Source organism: Epinephelus fuscoguttatus, linkage group LG9 (assembly GCF_011397635.1).
Source record: "Epinephelus fuscoguttatus linkage group LG9, E.fuscoguttatus.final_Chr_v1".
In the NCBI taxonomy this organism is placed as follows: Eukaryota; Metazoa; Chordata; class Actinopteri; order Perciformes; family Serranidae; genus Epinephelus; species Epinephelus fuscoguttatus.
In genome coordinates, this window is record NC_064760.1 from 2,890,447 (window position 1) to 2,910,335 (window position 19,889).

A 19,889-nucleotide genomic window follows, 5' to 3' on the forward strand; every position below is an offset into this window, starting at 1 on the left:
ATAAAATCAAGTCTGTTATAAACAGAATTAACGTCATAAAACATCTGACTGGATTTAAGACGACACAGAGCTGTGAGTTAACATGTCGATGACACCTCAATCCTTTACTGCAAGACTCACACTGACGGCTGGTGATCACAGTGGTACAGAAACTCTTCCTCTCTTCACAAAGTTTAAGATAACTTGAAAGTAATGGCCTAATTTTATTTTAAGATATTCGCATTTTATTGTTTGTTAAATGACTATGTTTATCTGTTCGATTAAGATGGATTCAGTCGGAGACGGTTTATTTTTTTGTATTACATAAGTTGCATTAGTTACATTCTGATGTACTATTTAGTGTATTGTGTTGTGCAGTGTGAATCTGTCACCATGTAACTGTGCAGACCCCTCGGGGAGAACAGCTACTGCAATGCAAAGCTAAACAAACAAACCTCCAGAACGCTGTTAGATTGATTAATCACACATTAAACATGGCTAAATAGTGTCAATTTCAAACACAAATACGCAAAATCAGCTTCACTATAACTCGCAGCATTCACAGACAAACACTTTATCTTTATCTGGACACATTTTCCCCACAAATACAACATGCTAACGTTATTAGCACAAGCCTATGGCATTTTACATTGTATAAATTAGCCTAGCAGCTAGCAGAGTTCTCTCTACTCATATGAAGCCAGGCACAACAGCAACTTTTAACAAAGGTAACGTTACAAATTTAACTCCATTACAGCTCACAAGGTTCACTGGCAAAACAACTGTCTTATACTTAACACGTTTTCCAAGCAAATACAACATGCTAACATTAGCACAAGCCTATTTTACATTGTATAAATTCGCCTAACATAGCTAACATTTTCCTCTTCCCATATAAATCACATACAGGGTTTAAAATGTTTTTTTGTGGAGGGTTTACTGTCTTCACAATTCATGTTTTCTAATCTGTGAAATAAAGGTTAATAAAAGTGACATGAAGTCAGGCTACAGTGTAGGGTATGTGTCTACGCAGAGCCTATGCTGATTCAACGCCGAAGAATAAATCCTGCTTGACTCTCCACCTGACGCCTGGTGATCACGGTGTTATATTTGAGCCTGATAGAAACTCTTTCTTCCTCTCCGTCTCTTTCTCTTGGCAGTAATTCATCTCAGACACACACTCTGTATTTGGTGCTGTAGGAGTTTCTCGGCTGCGGGTCGACGAGGTTAATCTGGAGAGCGCTTTTTTTTTTCTCCTCACGTCCTTGATTTGGAAAGGAACAAAAACACACACACACACACACACACAAACCAACACACACTCCAACATGGACCAGCATGCTGAGCAGGAAGCAGGAAGTCTCAGTGTCATCTCCTCATCCTCCTCATCCTCTGACCACTGCAACGCCGATACACAGAGTTAACCATGTGTGTGTTTGTGTGTGTGTGTGGGAGTAAAGGCTTGTATTCTCTGAGCCTGTTAAGTCTCCTACAGCGCCACAGAGAAGTCAGGTCTTGTACACATTCAGTGGCTGACATGAAATGAATCAACAGCCTGAGCTCTTCCTTCAGCTCCACAAAAACCAACACAAAACATCATAATAACGTTATTCTAACGCCGCGTGACCCCTCACACATCACAGCACCTCGTCTGGTCGTCCACACACAGTGGATCATGGTTAGATGAGTCATCGACTGTAAAACCTTTCTGTCCTTTAACTAAAGGAACGTTAAATGTCGTCTCCACACAAGCAGCTGAACATGAACTATGGCTGTTAAAAAATTTTGAATTAAAAAACAGTCTAATAAAGAAATATGGGAACAAGATTATGCTGTGGACAACTCTCAGTACTGTCGAGGTAGACCGAACACAAAGTTCATGAGCACGACATAAACTTTACATATTATTCTGCCTTCTTTCGTGTGTGAAATACATTTTTCTGGTGTTTAAATGTCTGGCTTTATTTCGCAGCTACTTCTAATCTCGCCTTTTGATATCAGCGATGTTTGATAAGAACGGGAGTGCCGCAATTTCCTGGAAGAATAAATTGAACTTTGAACCTGAAATACCTCCCCTGCAGCGTGTCTCAATGAGGGCTGCACATTAATCGAAATATTATTTAAATCACAATATACTGTAGATAAGTGTTATATTGAAATCACAGGAGCTGCATCCTTTCACCTGTCAGACCTGAAGAACATAGACTAGAGATGAACAAGTACACGACTATCACTATCTGTATTTGTACTTTGAATGGGCAGAGTTTAAGATGGAAATGGGTGGGGTTAAACTGGAAGTTGTTATTTTAAGCCTGAAATTGATACGGGTTGATCAGACGGTGCTGTATTGAATATCTATCTGACAAATAAAAATACCTAGTCCGCACTAGGTTGCATAGAAAATCACATACAGAAAATATTAAGAAGATGGTTTAAAGTAAAAGCAGAGGTTTCTCTGGTCGGACTGTCGAAGAGGTGGAACTGTTACTGAAAATAAAACGTGAGTGTAAGAAAGTCGGGGCTGTCGTTACAAAGCAAATACACCGACCTATCAGAACAGAGCGTTATCCATCGCAGGAGGAAGTCACTGCGATGTGAGAGAGTGACGTTACCCAGACAAGAAAGATGAAATCACTGCTGTAAAGTTTTGATTTGACACGCTGGGACTAAGAGGACTTAAACAGGAAGTGAACGTAGGTTTCAGAGCACAACCCCGAAGATTTCAAGCTACAACAGCATTTTGAACGATCTCTGTTTTAAAGGTTTGAATCCGGCGGAGCAGTGTGGACGTGGGGCGCAGACGTAGTAACAGCTGTGAGTTTTTAAGTGTATCAGTGTGGACGAGGCCGGAGGCTGAGAGCAGCAAATGTTTGACGTTGTTGCTTTTGTCCAGTTGTTCATCTGAAGTGTTTGCTGGTCTGCTCCCTGCTGGGACACACACATTTAATTACCCCTGTATGAATGTGAATGAGTGAGTGTGTGTGTGTGTGTGTGTGTGTGGGGGGGGGGGGGGTTGCTTTGTTTACAAGTGTGAATGTGCATGTGAATACCTCTGTGTGTGTGTTACTGTGTAAAAGTGTGTGTTTCTTTTCTCACATTTTACTGCATAGCTGCCAAATACCCACAAACCATCGACCTCTGACCTTTGACCCCGCGGCATTTCACATGTCACCGTGGAAACGAAGCTGAAACAACAGTTTACTGGCTGACGTCCAGTCTGCTAATGAACAGTGAGTCTGCGCCACACTGAACCGACCAGTCAGACGGGTTGTGAACAGACTCACATGCTAGTTTACTGCCACATGTATGTGTTTCTTAGGGTCATACACGTTATATATTTTTCAAATAAAGATACTGAACAGATGTTTTCATATAAAACAGAAACGCTGTTGCACTTCGTCGGCTGTAAACTCTTAAAAAATAAGTGACATTTTAATGATTTTCCAGGTCATAATTTACATTTGCTGAATACAAATGACGCAACATTTTCTTTGTTTGTATTTCTCTGTATATCAACATGAACTGCGTCTCTGTCCTGAGAGCAGAGTTTGTTTAACAGTAACCACATATTTTGCCAGCAGGTCACAATAAACCAAAACTACACCACACAAGAGAACAAAGATTATTTTCATCTCAAGATATTTCAATCCTGAATTTTGCTTAAGATGTTTGTCTTATCTCTCTCTGTCTGACACACACATAGGTTTCTGTTATCCTACACATGTTGTGCATCATTTAACTTCCCTCAATATTCAGCCGGACATATCTGGTATCTTCGGACACTGTGGGATTTCCACAACGATATACTTGGCTGCACAGCTTGAGTTTATGATGACAGACACGACTTGATCGTTCTTAAAGGTGATAACAAAAAATGTTTTAGAAACTCTTTTTTTGTTTCGTCTCATTCTTCTTCTCTTCTCATTGTTTGATATGTTATAGTTACGCTAAAACTGATGTGAATTTTTGCACCGTTACTCACGCCAGTTTGAACGGTATAATATTTTGTTTTGACTCGCTTCATACATGCGAATAACTTGTGTGATACATGCATGAAATCGCTGAATTGATGAATGAACTGTCACCGGAGGATGTCAGTGCTGATTGGCTAACGCGACCTGAATTGGTCGCTGAAGTCCAGATTTTTCAACTCTAGTGAATAAGCGTGTGACACAAAATTGCGCTACTCGCTTAATTTGCTTATTTGATCACGCCGTCCAGCAGCTCTGCATGATGATGTTGCAACATTCAAACCCCCTATTCTGCCTAGTGTGCCTCTTTATGACTGAGAAAGGCCTTGTTTAATATTTGTGTCATCAATCTTCCAAATTAGCTATATTCCTCTAACCTCCTAACCACTGGGAGCTGAGCAACGTACCGCTGTGGATGCCACGTTGGTTCAGATCACATAATGAACACAAACTAACCCATTGAGGCAGCGAGAGATCAGCAACTCACATATTCTGCAAGGCAAAGTTACAGCTTTTGTCAAAGGAGCCTAGTGGCTTTGAAGAAGCGATATAACAACATCAGCTCCCTGTCAGAGAGGACTGTTTGACAGCTGGGTGAAGAGGGGGAAATACCACACTGACTCTGGGTAAGTGCCTCACACAGCCCCACTTCAAATAATCCAAACTAACCCTGTGAGTTATTATTATTGTTAGCAGCACTGTAACACAGGTCACAGCTTTTTGCTTATGACTAAGAGGATGCTTCCACTTGAAAACCTCCAAAAAAAGGACTCAGAGTTTTGTCTTTTTGGCCGAGAACTTGTGTTGAGGAATATAAACATGTATCACATTTAGCAGATGAAGCCAAAGATTTCACATGTTGTCTAAACAGAAGCAGCCCGACACAAACTTTATCTTAAATTGGCAAAATTTTAATTGTAATCTGGAGCTATCTGATGACAGAAAAGATAAGAAAGATAATGGATCTGACACAAGTGACACAAGTTGTGTGTCATTTTGGGCTGCAGACACACTCTGCTCCAAAAAAGTTTCAACACAAAAGTCAGTTAAAAAATCAAATTAAAGAGCCATATTTTCTGTTATAATCTGTAAAAATATAATTGCGCAATCTACAACCTGCACAACCACCCAAGCCTCTCATCTAACTGGACATGTAACCCAACACCCCCCTCCCTGAGTCACTGTGTTCGCTCCCAGCTGACATGTGACATGTAAGTTATGTGCAATGTAAACTGTAACATGTGAATCACAGTGAAAAGCTCTCAGGACGTGAGGAGTTTAGAAACCGGGTCAAATGTCAGGAAACAGTAAAAACAAAAAAAAAAAAATACAAAGTATGGTGAATTCCTGTTGACATGTTTGTTCACATGTAGTGTGTGTATGTATGTGTGAGTGTGTGTCCTCGGGGGACGTCCCGGGTGAACCAGAGATCGTCCAGCTCGTCCTTTTTCCCACAGTCTGAAACTTTCTCACCAACCAGTCAGACACTGTGAGTGTGTGTTTTTCAATTGTGCGTAAGGACGACGAGCCAACGAGCTGCTGGAGACGCTCTTTGTAATGTAACACACACACACACACACACACACACACACACACACACACAAAGACAGTGACGAGCTGTTTAAGGACAGTAACATTTCCATGTGTGAGGAGCCAGGCAGTCACTGTTTGACGGTTTGACTCTGGACCGAATGAAAGACAAAGACGCACAATAGAGGACTCAGAGGGACGGAGAGAGGGCGTGTGTCCAGACAACGGCGCTTGTCTGAACATCACAAAGCAGCTCAATGGCCCCGCTGCCACCCACCGTGTGTGTGTGTGTTCACTATTGATATTCAGAGCTAGTCTCCATGTTAATGTCCCACCTGCATCACACACACTTTAACTACTGTACATTACATTAGAAAGACAAGCTGCAGAGTTATAGCCGCCCCGACATCACAGCACATTAACTCACCGCCACAGCTGTAAACGCCACATTAACGGCTTTTAATACAAACTGAAAATAAAATGAATTTTTCAACAACAGTCACATTTTTCCTGCACAGACATATAAATGTGATTTTGTATCAAACAACCATAAAAAACTAAAGTAAATCAAATCCAATCTGAAAATAGCTTCATGACTTTCCCTCTGACGTTCAAACATCAGCTACATACTGGACGTAATTTATCTGTGATTAACGTGTCGGCAAACACAAGTGATATATGTCCTCGCCTACAGCATCATAAAGAATGTGGTGACAGAGACGTGCTTGTTATTCCTGAGAGGTCATTATGTTTGAATAGTTGTTTTACTGTGGATTTGTGTCATATATGTTGTATCTGTTGCATTTCAAATGTGCTTTGATCGTCTGCCACCTCGACCAGGTCTCTTGTCGAAGAGATTTTCAATCTCAATGGGACTTCCTGGTTAAATAAAGGTTTAGTAATAGCATTTACCACATGAAATATTTTCTTACTTGCTGTAATAACAATGTGTTCACGCTCATTTCATAATTATTTTGGTCAATATTGGTTATTTAACACAATTATTCAGTGGCTTTGGAAACAGGCATTTTTTTCAACATGAAAAATAAATGTAAAAACAAAAAGAGCTGCATAAATAAAAGTAATCCAAATATTATCAATATCACAATATGGCCGAGTGGAATATCCAAAGAAAATGTAGTAAAATGTGGCACAATGTACCGTTATAAAGCCAACAAATCCTATCGTAGACGTCAGAGAACATGCTGATTTGGTGCAGACCAGAGTAAAAATCATATAATGAAATTCAAAACCGTTTCCACTAAAATCACCACTCCTATCACAATCGCAATATCTGTCCAAACAATATCACCATGATTTTATTTGCATATCCTCCAGCCCTAATACGGTATGAATATTAAAACAAGAAGCGAAGGAGAGACGTCGTGCTGTTGGCAAAACAGCCACAAACTGCGATTACGCTGAACCTGTGTGGGAATGAACTACGATATAAGAAATTTTAATATATTTCTTGTTTGTTTTCCCTCTATGATCTGAACAAGTCGCTAAGTTTGTCGCTAGTTGCTTTTCAGAAATAAAATCACTGAGAAGGTACTAAAAGTCGAAAAATCTGGCAAGAAAGTCGCCAAGTTGGAAGCACTGACACCGCGCTGTAAAGTAAAGAGGTGCGCTGGATTTATAACACAAGACAAAACAGAATGTGGCGCGATAATCATTTTATATCTATTATCTTGTTTTCGTAGAAGACAAAATTAGAATCGAAAATAAAATCTGATTATTGCCCTGCTCAACTAAATATTGCCTTTTAAAAATTAATTGAATTTGATTCTGTGTTTGTATCACTAATGCTGACCCAAACGCTTTAAATGGCGCCATGGCAATCAGCGGTCAAATCTGTATTGAATGCTCCGATTTAAATCCTAAACAGCCCAGAGCAGTGAGAAATAGTAATCCAACATTACCCATCATGCATCAGCATTAATTAAACTCAGTTATTCTCAGATAACGACATTTAAACTCCAACTGGCTCTGGTGTCCAGCATGACTGAAACTGGGACAGTTTGAGCACACGTGACGCAGATATGAATTTGTTAGCAAGATGTCAAAAAGTCTGGAATAGTCCCAGAATCTGGAGCTCACCCTCTCTCACAAATCTCTCACTCAAGATCTGATGCCCAAAAACTGGTATTCAGGAGAGCACCAGTTATCACTTAAACACACACCATCGCCATGACAAAGCTAATGTCAACAAAACCCAAGTATTAAATTAAGATATCATGCTAGTTATGTTCAATAACTAAGTCACCTCACAGACTCCCCAAATATTCCTCTTTAAAATAATTCCATGCTGCAGAACATTTTTCAAATGCTGCTACAAGAGATGTTAACAACAGAAACCATAAAGCATCGTATCTCTCATCAAATCACAAAGCTACTTCTAAACTTACCCGAAAATAAAAATATGATCCACGACCCTGGAGCGGTGACGTGTAAACCATATGACTGACCTGCAGACTGGACATACAACCTGGATCAACTTTAAAGGTTCCTAAAAGACGAGCTGCTGCCCTTCTTGGTTCTCTGAGGTGAACTGCAGAGTGTCTGCAGTGTTGACTGTGAGCTGCATGAGTGGGAGTTCACCATAAAGTCCAACCAACAGCTTCATCTCCATAACAAAAGCCCATTGGTTACTTTACACATGGACCCGCCCCCACTACAAAGGAACGCTACTGTTTTGATTTGAGCTGAAAACAAACAGGATTCTTACAATGATCTGTTTTCAGATTGTTTTAGTTTGAAGCATCTGCAGATCGATAACGATGAGATGTTACATGACTGATAAGGTGTTCTGCAAATACACTATGAGGCAGTTACACTCAACATACGCCATGTTTTCACCAAGCAGTCGGGTGCAATTCAGTTCAGTTGGGTACTTTTACAGAAGCGTTCCTTAGCGTCCCCATGTTTGGTCCCCCCTCTGTTGGGGTACCTAGCACACAGATCTGGTACTAAAAAGTGGAGCTGTGAACACTGCAGTCTGATTGGTCAGTAGAGGACGGTCACTCTGCTCAGGGCTGAGCTGTGTCTGGTTTAATGACACTGGGCCGACTGCCAGCATCTTTTAAGGTGGAATGCACACCTTAAATTTCACCATGGCAACACTTTAGTTTTTATATGACACACACTTTTAGTAATGACTTTAAAAATATAGATTCATTTGGAGCGGATTATGTGAAGGTCATATATTCTAATCCTCACTTCCTGTGGGCTACAGCAACACTAAACCCCTGAGCTTGCCTGAGAAGGACTAAATGCACAAAGCTGCTATTTTGAAATATCCCATGGAGAGAGACTCTCACTGCAGCCTGTTCTATTTTGTTGTGAAAATGTGGGCGTGCAGCCTCGTTCTGTGGACGATAAACCAGGTGCAGACTTCCATCTGTGTCACCGCTGATGAGGAAATACAGCAAGTGCTGGACGGAGCAGTGAGTGACAACAGAGAGAAGAGAAAGGGCAGAGAAAAGCATCAAAATAGAGTTTGTTTATTAAAAAACTGCCTGTGGATTCCCCTGGACCCTGCAACAGAAGTCCAGGCTAAGACCCAAATGTCCTCACATCCTAGAAACACCCCTGTGTACGCCTGACTTGTGCAACTGGATTTGCCTCTTGGCAAAGCAGAGTGAGAAAAGCAAACATTACAAAGTTGAAAACAGGCAAATTATTTATTGTATGTACTTATAACTATCATTATTTGTTAATTAACTGGCCCCTGACTCATACTGCTTTGCAAAACTGACCCCCGGGCAAAGCAAGTTGAGGATCCATCTCGAGTATTAGACTCTTTTCATGAGACAAACATTCAACCTTTTAGAAGTTTAATTCCTGAATGTACATTTCTATAAATAAGTTAATGAACTCAGCTGTCACGTCTTCATTAGTGCAGAGAAATGTGTAATGATTTCCAGCCCTGCTTCATATAATCACACCAGTACACTGCTGTTTATTTCAGCTAATTAGCGAACCACTTTTTCTTAGTGAATGTGTTTAACGTCGAACGCGTGTTTGTGTGACAGAAACCAAATAAAAGTAATCTGTGTTACATAAAAAGGTTGCAAAATCCTGCCTGGCATCAGTTTTAATTGCAGTAATGTGTTCTATAATTACACAGTAACATTATCAGACCAATTACAAACCATTAAAATATCAAAACTATTCTGTTGAATCTGGCAGCTCAATGAGCCGGTGGCCTGAAGCCAAACTGGAAACCAGTTCTCAAAGTTTCAGTGCTGCCTCACAGGTGTGTGTCTTTATATCTGCGTGCGTGTCTCTGTTCTTTAAGTAAACTACAGTGGGCTAACCTGAATGTCCGGTGCGTCATGTTCACACATACCTGAGCTGGCTTGAATCAAATATCTCACACACACACACACACACACACACACACACACACTGATAATCAAAAGATGCTTTGATGTTTCAGATCTCAGAAGGACAGGATGTTCATAGTGGAGGTGAGCTCTATGGACTGTCCAGTCTGTCTGTGTGTGTGTGTGTGTGTGTGTGTGTGTGTGGTCCCAGTCCCCCCACCCTGCAGCACAAAGGGGATTACTCTAATGACTCCATTCACTACCATTGTTTGATCCAGATTAGCACACACATACACGCACACACATCCTCCCTATTCAGATGCAGCAGCCAACTGTTGCCAGAGCCCCACCACCTGTGTGTGTGTGTGTGTGTGTGTGCGCACGCACTGCATGGATTTGTTTGAATGAATACACCGGACGATGGGGTGAAAACCCTGTTGTCATAGAGACTGTGAGGTGAGATAATCGTACAAAGGGAGACACATTTTCAGCCCCCCCTCATAAAAATACTCACATTATTAAACTGTACACAGTCTCATGTATTCATGTATGAATGAATGACAAACAAAACATCGACAGACATGCTTGAAAAGGAGTCGGAAGGTGAGGTACACTTATATAACCCTTCCCCCTCCTCACTACTCATCTCTCGTTTCAAAATGAAATTCTCAACAACTTTCCCGAACTTATTTACAACCATTAAAACAGATAAATAAACAACAACCTCAGATATCAAATATACAAACCCCATCTGAACTTTATTAACACTCAGAGATAAATAAGATAAATAATGAACTAACTCATCAGCATAACCCCTCTTCATCTACACACCTCCTCAGTACTGTTTTTTTATATTTGTATAAATGCTCTATATGTGTGTGTTTAGCGAAAGGGGCAAAAATGTACATGTAATGTGCAACCCCGTGTCCTAAAATGACAAAAATCTTTAAATAAATGAATGAAAGAGGCATTTAATTGGGCACATGGAACGTGACAGAACTGCTTTCACACATGCATACGCCTGACCATCGCCGCATCAAGTGGATCTTACTGTCACATATCAACATCTTGAAACTTCTCGTTATCAGCTGATGTTGGTGTTTGCAGCAAAACTCTATAGCTCCTTTTCCATCTGGGCAAAAACCCACCGACACCCACTAATGTTGCACTTTTGTATTTAAAAGGATCGGCATTCAAGCTCGAGTCAACTGACTCTGCAGTAGTCACAGGAATTTATTAGCTCTGATTAACAACAACCAGGTGAACGGGCTAATTTTAGCCCCTTTGCCGACGCAGTGCGATGGCGGTGGCTACAAATATCCCCCGTATACAAGCAGCACTCAAACATCGTTTAATTTTAATCTGTGCTGAGTTTGACAGAAAGACTGAATCAGTAAGAGAAATAAAAAAAGAAGTAACCCCAGTAGCGTTCTGTCTGGCCTCCATGCTGCTATTGTTTAGTAACCTGATTTCTGGTGACATCTAATGTGACACACCAGGAAAGAAAACAGAAAAGCATATTTGTCTGCTGAGTCGTGTACACAGCCGTGATCTACTGGCGATGGGAAAGCAGTCGATCACGCATTTTAAAAACCCGCACACACGTGCACTAATTTTGGTTGGAAAAGGCATATGTATATAAAACACCAAACATCAGTAAAAACCAAGAAGATCTTGTAGAAACCTACAAGAGCCACAAGTCCTGAGAACTTGTTTTATTTTGCACACATGTTGACGAGATAACATTAGTGAGAAGTTGTTACTGTGTAAATTCCACCAAACCAGTTCCTCTAAACAAGTCACATGGAAATCTGGATGGAAATACCATAGCACGGATAGTTTTCACATCAATACAAGAGCTTTACTTTGAAAAATACTTTAACTTTTTTTTCTACAAAACTGCCCATTTTCACGAGAAAATTGAGGCTTTATTTCTAAATGTTAAATGTTTTAACACAGAAACAACTTTACTTAAATTTAAAAAAGTCTAAAATCTGCATTATTTTAATTGAAGTCATGAACTGTCGCGTGAAAGATCATAAATCTGACCAAATACACAACAACATCTTTTGTTCGTTGGCAGTCCCTCAAACTGATTTTGGCATTCACACTTTTACACCTCGCTCTGATAAAGATCATACAACAAAGAGTTTAAACAGGCATGACTTTCACCTGACTGCAGTTCAATATTATTTCACTTAACGTGCGGACAGCAAACACACCTGAGCTGTAATAATAAGGACTTTGAACACCTGTAACACACCTCCGTCTCTGCACACGGGCGGCAGCAGCTGTTGTGTCACAGCGTGTGAATGCGTCCACACCTTGTGTCAATAGTTTGTGTGCAGCAGGGAAAGTTATCAGGACTGAAAATGAAAAGAACGTCACTGGGCCACGAACACGCCGCCTCACTGACTGACTGATGTGGGTGACAGCCATTTTACTGTCAGACAGGAAACTCTGGATAACTGTGAGCTGACTCACTGGTTTTAATGGTTTCATGACTGGTTTCGGCGCATGTGTCACTGTGCTCAGAGGCACTGTGGCAGGACTTACTGGTTCAGGGATCATACGTGTGACCTCACTGCTGACAGGATGTGCTGTCTAACCTAACCACACACACACACACACACACACACACACTGATCCCCTCGCAGCAGCAGCGGCAGAAGGGGATTATGGGAGTGGATGGCAGATGAACAGCAGGCTGGTATGAAGTAAAGATCAGGCATCATCACAACGCTGTTTTAAATCCACAGCAACATATTTATTCCACATGTCAGACTACAGCAGGAGCATGAGGACAAAATGAGAACAGACTACTGCTGTACCACCTGACCGAGCCTGATAATGTGCCGCTAATATGACCAAACTGATGCTCTTTTCACTGTGACGGGGAGACGAACACGATCAAACTGAGGTGATCAAGTGCGTTTCCTGTTCAGTCTATATTTAAATTTGTGTTTGGCTTCTTTTCAGTTCAGAGGACGTTACAGCCAAAACCAAGCGGCCAATGCAGAATATATTAGGGGTGGGAATCACTAGAGACCTCATGATATAAAATAAAATCACAATAATATTGAATCATGACTAAAGTATCATGATAAATGTTTTTTTGAGCACTGCAAAAACTTTTTGCTATGGACTAAAAATTACGTTCCCAAAGGAAACAGTGAACATCTATTTTTAACTAATAAAGGTTTACGTCTGTGCGTCTCACTTAAATCATTTTTATTGTAGTAAAATGTACCTAGTGGACTGAAAAGGCAATTTATTTTATTATTACAGTAGGCGACCAAGACTTTAATTTGTACATGCAATACTAACAACATATACATATATATATACATATATATATATATATATATATAAAATCAATACTTGCTGTCCATATCCCGACACAATAATGCCACACAAAATATCATGGTACGCTGCTGTATTGATTTTTGTCTCACCATTAGTAAATATGTCTACATCTATAGATAGATAATGTTTTAATAATGTAACACTGTATAAAGATCCTGCAAAGATTGTACATAAAGGTCTTGTGCAGTGATACTCAACTTACCACCTGTGTGCCAAATCTGGTCCACGATACCGCAGTGCGTTCACAATGAAAATGGGCTTTTTTTTGTGCTTTTAATGTACATAAATTTCTAGGCTGCATAAAAAAATCAAATTCATGCTTGTTATCAATAATCAAGTGCCGGGGCAGGAGTCCCCGCGGACCCCCGGGCTGATCCTTAAATGTCCTTAAATCCTAGAAAGGCCACTGGTGTAATGTGGAAGAGGAACCACTCTGTATGTAGATCTAAACAGCTCATTATAGGGTGACAAAAACACAATCCATTTCTGCCAATATGTCCCCTAAATCCTGTACACCGGACCTTAAACAGTTTGTGACAGAGATATGTGTTGAGTGGGACATTTCGCAGTTCAAATATTAACTGACAAAAACATTTTAGTTTGTTATTAACCTGTAAACGTCACTGGAAATTACACTGGTATCAACAACTATCTACACTGGGCTATGATTGACATGAACTTAAGTTGTGTTTTGTGTGTAAGCTCAAGCAATAATTCTGTTTTTTATTTTTATTTTCATTGATCTTACAAGCAGACTGAACAAATCTATTCCATGTATAGCTGTAATAAGCTCAAATCAGATGGTAAAATTATTGCAGTCGCTGAATGTGTAGCATCTTGATATTATTACGATACGGCTCAGAGTACAATAACGCAACAGGAAAACTTTAAAGTACTGATATGAACGAGGATACGGTAACAGTTGAAGGATAAAAACTACTTTCACTACTGTTATCTAAAGTGTATCTGCAGTACTCAGGCTGCATGACATGAGGAAAATATGTGATAACAGTGTTGAATATCATGATAACAAGATTACATGATGCCTAACAGCGAGGGCTACATCTGATTGGGGTAAACAGCAAGCACATATCAGACAAAACAGCGCCTACAGACAGAATGATATTTAATACGTTGGTACTATATTCAGTGTTTCGGAGTTTGAGTTGCGGGGTGTGTAACTGATCAGTCGATGCAGCCAGAGTTGATCAGATCAGGTCAGATTGATGGATGAGAGGAGCAGCTGCTGCAGAGGCAAGTGAAGGCAAACTTTTAGACCTAGAGCAATGAATGGCATTCTGCTTCTCTGTCTGTGCCCAGAGGACGCTCTGCACTCCTAGACTGTGAAGCATTTAATTACCTACTGGTATATATTCCAATAGTTATAAACGGTCCAGTTTCAAAAATAAAAAATCAATACATGGCATCAATTGTTATCGTGGCGGGCTGCCACAGATAAACAGATGTGTGGGAAACCCTGATGTTCAATATTACAGTCTTCTATTTATCATGCAGGTTGATATTGCCAAGAGGATTTCTTAAAATGATAAATTCTGCAGCTGTATCTGCACCTGAAACTGTAAAAATACTGACATTAATCACATCCGTTACTACATATAGAACCAGAATACATAGAACACACAGTGCTGCACCTACGCAGTGTCAGCGTCAGTCTTTTATAATGTTCCTCGTTGGTGAAACTTCGACACTCTGTGCAGTTCGACAGATTAATGTTAAGATACGACACCAAAAGCTAAAAATAATTTACATGATCAAATTCTTATTTTGTCACATTGAATACGGTTGAATTTAGGGCCACTAGTCAGACAAAACGAGATGTTTCAAATCAGATTAATTGATAGAAACAGTCGATAATTGCAGCACGATGACAGCTGAAGTTAAAAATGGCTGCTGCATGGCGTTGGTGAAGGAGCTGCTGTGATGTGACTGTCTACTGTAAATATGCAGAGATGTGTTTTGCACAAAGGTGTGAAATGACACCTGGTGCTCAGAGAGGGTGAGCAGGCAGCGACTGTCAAACCATATAAACTGGCTGTAACGCTCGTTTCTATTGACTGGCACAAAAAAAAAAAAAAAATCAATACAGCAATAAAATGTCGGATCAATAAAAGTGCTTTTAGTCCAGTTTTACGGGCGGAAACGACATCTGTCCGTCTGTCTGACAGCACTGTGTCTCACCACCTACGGACACATCTACATGGAGTTAGCTGCGGGTGTTTATGACTCCCTTGGGTGCTTTCTGGTGATTTTAGTGACCTCTGTGACCCTTTTTTTGTTGTTATTAGAAAGCTACCAGGACGATGACGGCGCCTCAGGTGAGTGACATTACGTAGAACTGCTGCCATGACAGCTTAGCATGTTTCACACTTCATCTATGATGAATTTTTTTTTTTTTTGTTTTTCATTTTTGCACTAAATAGAAAAAAATAATCAAAAAGATGAGTGTAGCATTTATTAAAACATCTGTTCACCAAAAGTGATGAATTCTTTGTCAGATTTGTCTCAAACTTTTGCTTTTTTCATCCGAAATTCTAAATGTTTTCTTCCCCAGATGTCAAAAGAAACCATACAATAATTTGGTTTTACTTCTTATAATTCAACATATCTTTGTATTTTAAAAAACCTGGAGCCAAAAAGGTGACAAGATAATGCGCAACCAGGTGTTTCGGTCACTTGTACTGGCTGCGGTGTGTGTGTTTTTGATGTGGATGAACCAACAGAGGATCATTACGAGCTGTTGTCCTCTGAAGAAACTCTAAAAATCAAACCAAAAATCACTTTGTTTCATCAATTACTGGGATCAAGCTGAAATAAAATCAGTTGTTGTTTGTCTACTGATGAAACTAGACACCAAGGTGTGTTTGTGAATATTAATCAGATGCTAAAGATGTGACTGTCACTTCCCAATAATGACTTCTTTCGAACTACTGATTAATCGTCTAACCAGCTTTCCGAAGAACAGAACTGTTGCCTCTCTGTGTGTGTTCATGTAAATTTTTGGCTTCCTCATTCTTGCCCGCTCGCCTGTCGTCACACCTGAACTAAAAATAAAGAAACCTGCCGTGAAAAGTCTTTAATCAGAAGCACGGACGCCTCTTTTTCTGTGGAGCCGGGATGCGACTGTGTGTGTGTGTGTGCTTCCATTTCACACGCCAAACCCATTTCCACTCTCCCAGCTCCCATTTTAATGATGGGCATTAACAACACGGCGCGCTCAGATCTCCAATTTTTACGCAGAAATGTGCAGAACGGACTCTGTTCGACCTCCCTCCTCCTCCTCTTCCTCCTTGTCTTTCTTTTTTGTCATTCCATCCTCTTCCTCCCCCCGCTGACTAATCCTCCACCTCCCACCGCCTCAGCCTCCCGCAGAGCCGTGGATGACCGAGACGTTTGTTTTATCTGGTCAGAATTGGACGGCTGCACCTCCAAATTAGAGGCGGCAGAGAGGAATCCCAGAGCTTGGTATCAAACCTCCAACCTCGCCCCTCGACACCACGGCGGCAGAAGCTCGGGTGACGGCACGGCCCGCCATCCAAAGCAGCCGCAAACCTCAGCGAGGGTATCTCCACCTCATCCACTTGCTGCTGCGAAATAAACCTGAATATACATTTACAGTAGCAGAAACCTGAGCCGACGCCTGATATAATGCACAGGGGAAACCCTCCAGCTTGACCAGGAAACCACAACGAGAACCTCCGAGGCTTTAACGAGCTTTTTATGTGTTTGTAGAACATTATTATATGACATTAATGTAAAGATGTTTAACTGCGATTCAAAGCCACAAGCAACAAGGCTACATCTTTTTTTTAAATTAGATTTAAAGGCTGAACATCTGCTGCAGATTTACATTTTACTGCAACTAACGCTTACTTGAATGTGTCGATGATTTTCTCGATTAATCGATTAGTTGTTTGGTCAATAAAATGGTAAATCAGTGTTTCCCGAAGCCCCAGATGACGTCCTCAAATGTCTTGTTCTGTCCACAACCCAAAGATAATCACTTCAGTGTCGTTGAGGAGGAAAGAAATCAGAAATATTCACATTTAAGAAGCTGGATTTTGAGACTTTGTGATTAATCAGTTATCAGATTAGTTGGGGTTTAATTTAGAAGTGGACGATTGATCACTGCAGCTCTAATTCTTACCCACGACACCGCCACCGCAGAAGGTGGATCCCCCTGTTACTCGAGGAAACACACCGGCCCCCGCTACACTGAACATCTCCATTAAGTGTGACGGCGACGGGGTTTCAGGCTGAAACATCAGAGCTGCTTCAAGTGTCTTTATGTCACAAGAAATGATCAGAGCGAGACGACACACCAGGAGGGTGGTGGGGATAATAGGGAACAGGGTCAAAGGTCAAGTGCAGGAACAGGCAACACCGCCCGTTTCCCATGGGCACCCACGGAAACACCACGAGAACGGCGTTCCTGAAGGGGACGACCACAACAGCAGCGGTGTCGGCGGTGCTGGTGGCGTTTACTACGACAGCTCACTCTCTGTCAGGGAGAGGCAGATGCAGTTTGCATGTAAATACCCAACTCCTCCACCCTCCCTCCCTCCTTCTCCTCCTCTCTGTCTCTCTCATGTAGAGCAGGTCGCCCATCCTCTCTCTCTCCACCACAGCAGAGGGAAGGACTGGAGAGCTGCAGACTGGAGGGACCGGACGGACTGGATTCCACAGCTCAGCGGCGGTGGATAGTCATCATCACCTGCCCTCGTCATCCCACCTCTACAGTTTACCCTGAAACTCCACCGCCTTTATTTGGGAATGAGCTCATGTTAACAGAACACACAAAATACTCCTTGCAGGGAGGGGGGGTTAAATGTGTGGGTGTTAAATGTGATGCTACAGGTGCCCAGGAGGCCTCAGGTGCTTGTGCTTGGGCTCACATTGGAAATAGATAATGGAGATTCGCTGCCTCGCCTGTGTGACCGGTTTATGTGCAGCCTCAGATGAATGGACTGTTGTATTGTTGTTGCTTTAAGCAGCCCCAGGAGTCCCTGAGGCAGATTAGCTGTGATATTACAGAGAGAAGACAAACCTCTGCTTATAATGACGAGCTTTTTTACTGCCATTTTATATCCTTCTCTATAGACTGACAGTCCCTGCAGAACTCTTAGAGCCTCGGATGGAGACATGCCCAACAGAAGCAGCTCCTATACGCACTATAGGGAGCCGTGCACACAGCAGCAGCATACTGTACTTTGCTCCTCAAATGCACTGTACAGGATTACTGTAGTGATTTTTCAGTTTCGGGGAGGTTAGGAAACCCGGAGTGACCCGCAGGAAAGCTGTATTTTATTACTGACAGACATGGAGGTAATGTTGAGGACGGAGGGGATCGATACGGATCAATACCACTGTAGTGTAATATAGATAAAATACCCATCAGTGGAGATTACACGTTGAATATGAACATGCAATCGTTTTAAACGCCTTTATTTTACCAACAAGTGTTTTTAGAACAGCAGCCGGATCGTTACAAACGCCTGAGTGCATGCGGGGATTTATCATCCATCTATGTGTGTGTGTATGTTTTTAATTAAGTGCTCATCCAGGCGAAAATGAAAAATAAAGTGGATGCACTCTTCCTATCTGTCGTGCGTAAAGCGGCTCCTGCAGCCCTGCACACTGACAGGGTCTGGATGAAAATATGTAAAATATTTCGTGTTGTTATGTAAAAGATCTAGATTTAAGATTCAGTGTTGGAGCGGGGTCTGTGGAGAGAAGTTCCTACCTGGACCGGGTGAGAGCCGCGCGGTTCCCCAGCTCTGAGCGCTCCAGCCCGGCTACAGGCTCCGCTCCTCCTCGGTACCCAGACGGAGCTGCTCCGGGAGAAAAAAAAATTAACAATCCACAATGCAGGGAAAAATAAGACCTTAAAACAAATCAAACAATCCAGGCAGGGGGTAAATTATTCCTCCAATTTCCTCTCACAATTTCTGTCCAGTTTTACTGTCGTGACCAGCGCTGCGCGTCAACCCGGCGGTCCTTCCTCTTCTCCGGGGCTGGAGCTGGAGCCCAGCCGGGGGAACACCCGTCCGGACCGGGGTCACTCACTCACTGCTGCTACTCCGTGAACGCTTACCACCGCACCGACAGCAGCAACAGCATCCTCCGCTGATGGCACGCTTGGGGAGGCAGTGGGGTGGAGGTGGTGGTGGTGGTGGTGGAAGCGGACGGAGCACCGGGACGGGAAAAAGGAGGGGGAAACGGTTAAAAATCACCCAAGCAAGAAACACTAGGTCCGGTAGGTCCGGGAGTTGCCAGCAGCGGTCGTCCGGTTAGTTTCCACCCCGACGCGCAGTCACCGCTCTGCCGCTACAAACTCTGTCCGCCTCCCGGTCCAGCACGGAGCAGGTCGCGCGGCTGCACTGTGTGTGATGAGAAAGTGGAGTGAATCCAAACGACTGCGCTCGCGCTTCCCTCTCTCTCCCTCTCTGTAGCTCGCTCGCGCTCCCTCTCTCGGTCTCTACCAAGCTGTTCCCCCCACTCCTCCCCCCCTCCCTCCCCTATACACTCTCTATACAGTGTACCGGAGGGGGGGCGGAGCGAGCATCCACCCCAACAACTAACTCTTCAGTGGATTTCCCAACAATCTCTGCCATTTTTTTTAACTTCTTTTACAAAGATATGGCGACTTCTCCCGGCCGCCGTTCATGAACAAGCGGAGCTCTTCTACTACTTTTAA

At 42.1% G+C, this 19,889-nt stretch overlaps 1 protein-coding gene across 2 annotated transcripts in view; it reads right to left on the minus strand.

Annotated features, from left to right (window-relative positions):
• LOC125894797 (protocadherin-1-like) overlaps positions 1-19,635 on the minus strand; it is a 34,201-nt gene extending 14,566 nt beyond the window's left edge. Inside the window, exons 1-2 of one of the 2 annotated variants that reach the window (XM_049586421.1) lie at positions 19,136-19,635; positions 18,936-19,023 (exon numbers count right to left, since the gene is read on the minus strand). The gene's annotated coding sequence lies outside the window, so the exon portion shown is untranslated. Of the gene's footprint in view, positions 1-18,935; positions 19,088-19,135 lie in introns of those variants that run through there. The other variant, XM_049586422.1, reaches the window with a different exon arrangement.
• Positions 19,636-19,889: the final 254 nt, after the last annotated feature.